The sequence below is a fragment of the Otolemur garnettii genome, unplaced genomic scaffold (assembly GCF_000181295.1).
Source record: "Otolemur garnettii isolate 467f Iridium unplaced genomic scaffold, OtoGar3 scaffold00023, whole genome shotgun sequence".
Classification (NCBI taxonomy): domain Eukaryota; kingdom Metazoa; phylum Chordata; class Mammalia; order Primates; family Galagidae; genus Otolemur; species Otolemur garnettii.
In genome coordinates, this window is record NW_003852418.1 from 9448585 (window position 1) to 9457738 (window position 9154).

At 40.8% G+C, this 9154-nt stretch overlaps 1 protein-coding gene across 6 annotated transcripts in view; it reads left to right on the forward strand.

Moving 5' to 3' along the window:
- NCOA3 (nuclear receptor coactivator 3) overlaps nucleotides 1-9154 on the forward strand; it is a 114011-nt gene that overhangs the window by 51105 nt on the left and 53752 nt on the right. For all 6 annotated transcript variants that reach the window (XM_023511923.1, XM_023511925.1, XM_023511924.1 and 3 more), the window contains exon 2: nucleotides 1655-1733. The gene's annotated coding sequence lies outside the window, so the exon portion shown is untranslated. The remainder of the gene's footprint in view (nucleotides 1-1654; nucleotides 1734-9154) is intronic.

The window sequence follows — 9154 nt, forward strand, 5'->3', positions numbered from 1 at the left end:
GTGGCTGGCGCCTTAGCCGGCTGAGCTATAGGCGCCGAGCCCAAGACCTTTAATATCTTACAGCTAGATATGGTTGGCTATCTGCTGTCTACTCAGTGTGGATTGGCCGTGTTATTTGGAACTTGTGAATATACTGTTTTTTCTTTTCCCCATATTATCAGACCTGCCAATTTTAGCATGAATGTCATTGACTGTAGGGTGTAGATATATCTGTTGTATTGATAACAATAACCATTAGAATTAGTAGCAGATTGTTGCATTATTGTTAACATTTGAAAACTGATAAAGCAAGGAGAGTGTTTTTCTTGACTGTCTTGTTTATTGCACCAGAACTTGTTTATTTATTTGTGGACTTGGAGCCTCAAGCTCTGGCATCACAACTCACAGCCACCTCCAACTCTTGGGCTCAAGCAAGTCTCTGCCTCTGCCTCCCAAGTAGCTGGGACCACAGGTGCCCGCCATGAAGCCTGGCTATTTTTTTTTTTTTTTTTGATTGCAGCCATCATTGTTGTTTGGTGGGCCCAGGCTGGATTTGAACCCACCACCTTAGGTGTATGTGGCTGGAGCCTTAGCCACTTGAGCCAAGGCGCTGAGCCCCCGCTTTCTTTAGATACAAAAGCCTACTGCTAATATATTAATTTTTTTTTTTAAGAGACAGAGTCTCACTTTATTGCCCTTGATAGGGTGCTGTGGCATCACAGCTCACAGCAACCTCCAACTCCTGGTCTTAGGAGATTCTCTTGCCTCAGCCTCCCGAGTAATATTCATGTGTTTTATTGCACATTATTTTGAGGAACTGCTCCTCATTTCCTTATTTAAAAGTGTTTCTCTTTTTTGACTCAAATGCATCCTTTTATTATAGAAGGCAAGAAAACGTTTGGGCCTTTTTTTTCCCACTTGCTTGTTTGCTTTATCCATCTCTTCCTCTATTCATGTGGCGGTATCTGTACTTTTTGGACTAGGGCATTTAACCATTCATTTCTACAAGAGTATTAATGCTGTCTTTAATTGTTCTCTTTTGAGCATTCTTTTTGGACAAAAAGAATATGCACAAGTTTAGAGTTGGATGTTTTTATTTTTTTGGAGACAGGATCTCACTCTTGTTGCTTGTGCTAGAGTGAAGTGGCATCATCATAGTTCACTGCAACCTTAAACTCCTGGGCTCAAGCAGTCCTCCTGCCACAGTCTCCTAAGTAGTTGGGATTGTGGGCACAAGCTACCATGTCTGGCTGTTTTCTATTTTTTGTAGAGATGGAGTCTTGCTCTTGCTGGTCTCCCACTCCTGGCCTCAAATGATCCTACTGCCTCCACTTCTCAGAGTGCTAGGATTATAGGTATCAGCCACCGTACCTGCCCAGCCTATTAGTTTTGATCACTTTTCAGGACTAGAGCTTTGCATTCCATATGTTAACAAACTGTGACAGAGTATATATTATGTATACCATGCCTCACTTTTTAAACAGAAGTATTGATACATGGCAAAATAAGGCATCTGCTCAAATTCCTAGGAAGAAGTGCTGTGCTTAATAGCTTTTGTTTGTTTCATATGTCTGGGGAAGAGAAGAATGGGAAAAGTTAATTTGTATGTTATTAATAATGCTTGTATGAGGAAAGGGCAATAAAATCCAACCCTCTCCCCCTTTTTTGTCCTCAGGATCAAAATACTTGCTGAATGGTGGATTCAGAGACCAATAAAAACAAAGTACTTGAACATCGTTTGACTGGGTAGCCAGGTAATACAGTTTTATTTTAACTTGGTTCTTTGTAAATTTTTTTTGAGACAGTCTCAAGTTGTCGCCCTGGCCCTGGGTAGAGTGCCGTGGTGTCATAGCTCACAGCATCCTCTAACTCTTGGGTTCTAGATCCTCTTGCCTCAGTTTTTTCAAAAAAAATTTTTTTTTTAAGGTAAGCCTTATTTATTTATTTTTGCCATTTTCTTTTTTGCCGGGGCTGGGTTTGAACCTGCTACCTCCGGCATATGGGACCAGCACCCTACTTTTGAGCCACAGGAGCCGCCCAGTTTTTTCAATTTTTAATAGAGACGAGAGTCTCAATTTTTGCTCAGGCTGGTCTCAAACTCATGTGCTCAAGCTGTCTACCTGCTTGGCCTCCAAGAGTGCTAAGATTATAGGCATGAGCCACCTGCCCAGCCTTCTTTGTGAATTTTTGACTTCAGCCTCTGAAATACTTTTTTCTTAAGTTTATGATTTAATTTAAACTCATTCTATGTGTTATGTTTTTTTTGTCTAATGGCAATATTAGTTAAATGAATGGAATGTTGAGTGAATACATATGTATATACAGTTAACCCATAAATAATTTGGGAACGAGTGTTGACCCCTTGGACAGCCAGAACTCTTGAGTATAACTTTTGATTCCCCCAAAACTTAACTGCTAGTAGCCTACTGTTGACTAGAAACCTTACTGATAAAATAGTTTCTTTCTTTTTTTATTTTTTGGAGACGGAGCCTCAAGCTATCCCCCTGGGTAGAGTGCCATGGCATCACAGCTCACAGCAACCTCCAACTCCTGGGCTCAAGCGAGTCTCCTGCCTTAGCCTCCCAAGTAGCTGGGACCACAGGCGCCCGCCACAACACCTAGCCATTTTTTTTTTGGTTGCAGCCATCATTGTTGTTTGGCGGGCCCGGGCTGGGGATTCGAACCGACCACCTTAGGTGTATGTGGCTGGCGCCTTAGCTGCTTGAGCCATAGGCGCCGAGCCATAAAATAGTTTCTTAACACATTTTATTTTTTTTTTAAGACATAGTGTCACTATGTCGCCCTTGGTAGCGTGCTGTGAAGTCATAGCTCACAGCAACCTCAAACTGTCAGGCTTAAGTGATTTCTCTTGCCTCAGCCTCCCAAGTACAGGTGCCTGCCACAACCCCTGTATATATATTTTTAGGGGGGTTGTAGTTGTCATTGTTGTTTGGCAGGCACAGGCTGGATTTGAACCTGCCAGCTCTAGTGTATGTGACTGGCATCTTAGCTACTGAGCTTTAGGCACCAAGCCCTTAACACATATTTTGTAAATTACATGTATTACTATATTCCTTTTTTTTTTTTTTTTTTTTTGAGACAGAGTCAAGCTGTTGCCCTGGTAAGAGTACCATGGAGTCACTGCTCACAGCAACCTCAAACTCTTGGGCTTAAGCAATCCTCTTGCCACAGCCTGCCAAGTAGCTGGGACTACAGGTGCCTACCACCACAATGGCTAGCTATTTTTTGGTTATAGTTGTCATTATTGTTTGGTGGGGCAGGCTGGATTTGAACCTGCCAGCTTTGGTATATGTGGCTGGCGCTTTAGCCAATTGAGCTACAGGTGCCCAGCCTATATAGTGTATTTTTTTTTTTTTTTTTGAAACTGAGCCTGAAGCTATCGTCCTGGGTAGAGTGCTATGACATCATAGCTTACAGCAACCTCCTGGGCTTAAGCGATTCCCTTGCCTCAGCCTCCCAATAGCTGGGACTGCAGGCGCCTGCCACAATGCCCAACTATTTTTTGGTTGTAGATGTCATTGTTGTTTGGCAGGCCTGGGCTGGATTGGAACCCACCAGTTCTGGTATATGTGGCTGGCGCCTTAACCGCTTGAGCTATAGGCACTGAGCCTATATACTGTATTCTTAATAAAAGTAAGCTAGAGAAAAGGAAAAGTTAAAATCATAAGGAAAAGAAAATACATGTATGTTCATTAAGTGGATGTGAATCATCATGAGGGTGTTTATTTTCATCATCTTCACATTGAGTAAGTGGAGGAGGCAGAGGGAGAAGAGAGATCAATTTTGCTGTCTTGGGTGGCAGAGGCAAAAAATCCACGTATAAGTGGACCAGTGCAGTTCAAACCTGGGTTGTTTAAGAGTGACATGTATTGATGTGTATGTATGTGTATACACATGAACATAATTTTGAGGGGGAGAGGGGAAGCTCCCTTTTTCTTTATATATATTTTATAATGGCAGTTGAGTTAGTCGAAATCTGAATCAACCCCTAACTAGATTTACTATTTCACCTTGTGAGGACTAGATTGCTTGGTGGCAGATAATATTTTTATCTAAATATTTTAATATTGCATTAGAATAGGAAAAATTGGAATAGAAAAAGTTGTATGATAGCTGAGAAGTGCTTTGCTTAACTAAATTACTTTTAGTTAGTAATACCATCATTTTCGTGTTAGCTAGGCTTGAAATCTGAGTCATTTTTGAATCTCATAGCCCCCCTTTGACACATTTACTAAACAGGCCTTATCTGCTTTTCTATTTTCATGTCTCCTGCATTTGTTCCATTTTCTGTTTCTAATTTTAGCTTCTTGGGCCAAGATTCCTTAGTTTCATGATTGCATTTATTCATGTCCCTTTACTGCTAGCCACTCATAATTTTGTTAGAAGATTTTTTTTTTTTTGAGACAAGAGTCCTCACTATATCACTCTCAGTAGAGTGCAGTGGTGTCACAGCAACCTCAAATTCTTGGGCTTAAGTGATTCTCTTGCCTCAGCCTCCCAAGTAGCTAGGACTACAGGTGCCTGCCACAACACCCAACTATTTTTTTTGTTGTTTAGCAGGCCCAGGCCGGGTTCCAACCCACCAGCTTGGGTGTATGTGGCTGGCACACTACCCACTGAGCTACAGGTGCTACCCATATGTCCCATGCTTAATGAACTCTGTATATTAAACTTACTAGTACATAAGCATCTAAAGATCAGCTGGGTAGTATATTTCATTTATTACTTTTATTTGTTTTTGGAGACAGAGTCTTACTATGTCACGCTCGGTAGAGTGCTGTGGCGTCATAGCTCACAGCTACCTCAAACTCTTGAGAATTGCCTCAGCCTCCCAAGTTGGGACTATAGGTGCCCGCCACAAGTCTGTCTGTTTTTTGTTGTTGTTGTAGTTGTTGTTGTTGTTGTTTGGCAGGCCCAGGCTGGGTTTAAACCTGCCAGCCCCGGTGTATGTGGCCAGCGCCCTAGCTGCTGAGCTATAGGCGCCAAGCCTATTTTATTTATTTCCATGAAATTTTACCTTTCATAGAGTTTGTAGTATGTAAGTAAAAATGTAACAAATATGTGTTACAGATAGTACTTTTGTTGTATAATGTTATGTTATTTGGTCCTCCTTTCATTTTGTTACCATAAAATTTGGCCTTAATGTGGAAAACTGAATTATACAAATTAAGCTTTTTCTTTTTTTGAGACAGAGCTTTAAGCTGTCGCTCTAGGTAGAGTGACAAGTTTTTTTGTTTTTTGTTTTTTTTTTAAAGACAGAGCCTCAAGTTGTTTGGCTCTGGGTAGAGTGCTGTAGCATCACAGCTCACAGCAATCTCCAACTCCTGGGCTCTAGCGATTCTCCTGCCTCTACCTCTCAAGTAGCTGGAACTACAGGCGCCCGCCACAATGCCCGGCTATTTTTTGGTTGTAGCTGTCATTGTTTTTTGGCGATCCGGGCTGGATTTGAATCCGCCAGCTCAGGTGTATGTGGTTGGAGCCTTAGCCACTTGAGCCACAGGCACCGAGCCAGAAATTAAGCTTTTTCTAAATCAATTACCCGTATATTGCTATTCTGTTTGAAAGGATATTTACAAGGCTAAGTATTTTATTGCAGGGTGATAAATAGAATTGGAATGGCATGATTTTTAGTATTGGTGTTTAGCCTTCAAAATTTTTCTTTAAAATTGTGATAATTTTAAAAGAATTGTAGAATAAAACTTGAAATTTGTGGGCAGAGTTGTTAATTTAAATTAAACATTTTTTGTGACTGGTGTAGGTTTCAGATAAGGAACCATTTGATATTGATATGCAGATCACATTGACTTGCTGCTCGGTAACGGGAGACATGTTTTGACTTGATAAATTGGACAGGCACAGTAGTAATCCTCCTTACTGTCTTTTCATTTTCAGATGTAATTCAGTAGTTAAGGCTTTGATTTCTAGGCCTGGGAAAGAAAGTTGATACTTAAATGCTTATATGAGAGTTTTTACTTGGGTTTTTTTTTTGGAGACAGGAGCCTCAAGCTGTCCCCCTCGGTAGAATGCCGTGGCATCACAGCTCACAGCAACCTCCAACTCCTGGGCTCAAGCGAGTCTCCTGCCTCAGCCTCCCAAGTAGCTGGGACCACAGGCGCCTGCCACAACGACCGGCTATTTTTTGGTTGTAGCTGTCATTGTTGTTGGGCGGGCCGGGCTGGATTCAAACCCGCCACCTTGGGTGTACATGGCTGGTGCCTGAGCCACAGGCGCCGAGCCTTTACTTGGGTTTTTGATAAGCCTGTTTTGTAGTGTGAGCTACATGTAAATTGTTGATGTTCCATTACTTAAGTAGTTCTCTCCTACTTTCATGTGAAATTTAGGTTCTGGAAAGAAAGTTCATACTTAAATGTTTGAGAGTTTTTACTTGGGTTTTTGATAAGCCTGTTTTTAGTGTGAGGTATGTATAAATTGTTGATGTTTCATTACTTGGTTTTGTTTAATGTATGGTTTTTAAACCTCATAGCGACTTCGTAAAAGTGATAGATGCCTGTTTTAGAGAATACAAAATTGAGGTTCAGAAATGTGTTTGGTAAGACCATCATGGGACGCAGATCAATTCTGAAGTCTTCTTTCTCCCTTTTTAACTTTATTATGCTTCATTCTAGTTGGATTCATCAATTTTCTTGTTCATTGATACTGTATGTGAGTGTTATATCCAGTAGAAGAAATAATCCAATCTGTTCAGAGTTTTGGTTTCAGTCAAGTATCCTTTCTCACCAGATCTATCCAGCATTTGGCTGTTGGTGCTTAGATAATGGGTAGATACTACTATCTTTTAGAATTCTTTATAATTTGTGAAAGTTTATTTTTAATAATGTTTTTTTTTCTTTTTCTTTCTTTTTTTTTTTTGAGACAGAGCCTCAAGCTGTTGCTCTGGGTAGAGTGCTGTGGCATCATAGCTCACAGCAACCTCCAACTCCTGGGCTGAAGCAAGTCTCCTGCCTCAGCCTCCCAAGTAGCTGGGACTACAGGCGCCCACCACAATGCCCAGCTATTTTTTTGGTTGCAGCTGTCATTGTTGTTTGGTGGGCCTGGGCTGGATTCTAACCTACCAGCTAAGGTCTATATGGCTGGCTCCTTAGCTACTTGAGCCACAGGTGCTGAGCCCTTTTCTTATTTTTTTTAAAAAAAATCTAAGGATAGGTATGCTTATTTTGAACTCATGTCAAGATTTTTATTTTATCGGGTATTCGTCTTTTTTGGGGGGAGGTGATCTGTTTTCATTTCTTTGGTGCTATAACAACAATAATAAAAATCTTAAAATGAAAAACAAAAGTCAGCAAAACATATATAAAAAAGATTACAGAGATGCAAACACTTCCTGAAGAATCAAACATTAATAATTATAAATCTGAGGTATTTCAATGAACTTGACATCAGCACATTTGGGTATGATAGGGCTGAGATGGCCCCATGAAAGGGGTAGTAGGGTCCAAGGGGTAAATGGGGAACATGAAGTCTGGGGATGGGGGGTCAGAAAAGAGGCCGTGTGAAATGAGTGCCGGGGCCTGGGCAACCTAGAGGCTCTGCCTCCTCCTCAGCAGATGCCCAGTAAGCCCTCACATGTTCGTTCTTTTTTTTTGTTGTTGTTTGTTTTTGAGACAGAGTCTCACTGTGTCGCCCTCAGTATAGTGTTGTGGTGTCAGAGCTCACAGCAACCTCCGACTCTTGGGCTTAAGTGATTCTCTTGCCTCAGCCTTCCAAGTAGCTGGGACTAAAGGTGCCCGCCACAATGCCTGGCTATTTTTTTGTTGTAGTTGTTTTAGTTTGCCTGGACCAGGTTTCAGCCTGCCACCCTTGGTGTATACGTGCTCATTCTTGGGACCATAAAGGGGTATAGGGGATTCTGAGGACTGATTCTAGACCTGAACTTGAGGGTATTTGTCTTTTAATATTGGTGAATTTCTTGGCCATCTTTAGGTTCATTTTTAAATACACTTTAGATTTTTAGTTTATGATTGCATGCTGAGTGGGGAATTAATTTTTCTTTTCTTTCTTTTGGCATCCTTTGTGTACCCTCCCCTGATCTGCCTTATCCCCATACCTCTGTTTTTGTTTGCTTCATCCATTTCCACCATACCTTCAGTCTAGGTTGTTTAGGATTTTATTCTGAGGCATTAATTGTGGTATCAGAGATATGTATACTTCAAGTTTTGTATATAGTAACTTTTTTCTACAACTGCAGGTGGCAGTATGAAATTGTTAAGTTTAGTCCTTACATATTTTAATTTTGGCCTTAACGTTTCTACATACATAGTGGACTGCAACCTAAATGGATATTTCAGACTGTAAGCTCCTCTTGTTACCAACCACTGAGTTTCAGACAATGGAAGGTGGCCAGCTGTTCAGACTGTGTTCAAATAAGGCAAAGGCTGAGCTGTAACCAGTCCAGCTGTTTCTGTAAGTCACTTCCATTTTCTGTCTATCATTTTCCTTTTTCTGTCTGTAAGTCTTCTCTACCCATGTGGCAGTGCGCAGTTTATCGCTCTGAACCTATTCTGGTGTTGGTGGTTGTGGTGGTGGTGGTAGTGATGGTAGGATGTTGGATTCAGGAATTGTTCTTTGTTTAATTAAATTCTGTTAAATTTAACTTGTCTAAAGTTTTCCTTGTAACAGTATGATCAGTAACTCCAGCTATTGAGAATAGTTTTTTTCCACCTTTTAGGAATTTTGTTTTGTTTCTACTTACAAAGTTTTTTTTTGTTGTTGTTTTGTTTCTACCTATGAGCCTTGCTTAAGGTTCTCTTATCTTGTGCATGATTTGATTTCCTGACTGCTTTTATTTCTTGTCCTGGAGGTGCTCAGTGGGTTCCTAGAGTTATTAATGTTTGCTCTGTGTCTTTTTCTGTAAACATAGTTGTCATGTTGGAGCATGTTTGTATTTTTTGAAATTAATATATATGTATTTCGTCACTATAATATTTGGAGCAAGGAGGTAAGGTGTTTTGGTTGACAGTAGTCTTTCCAGTTGTCATCTTATTTGGAATTCCCCATGTTCTTTTTTTTTTTTTTTTTGAAACGGAGCCTCAAGCTATCATCCTGGGTAGAGTGCCATGGCATCATGCTCACAGCAACCTCCAACTCCTGGGCTCAAGCGAGTCTCCTGCCTCAGCCTCCCAAGTAGCTGGGACCA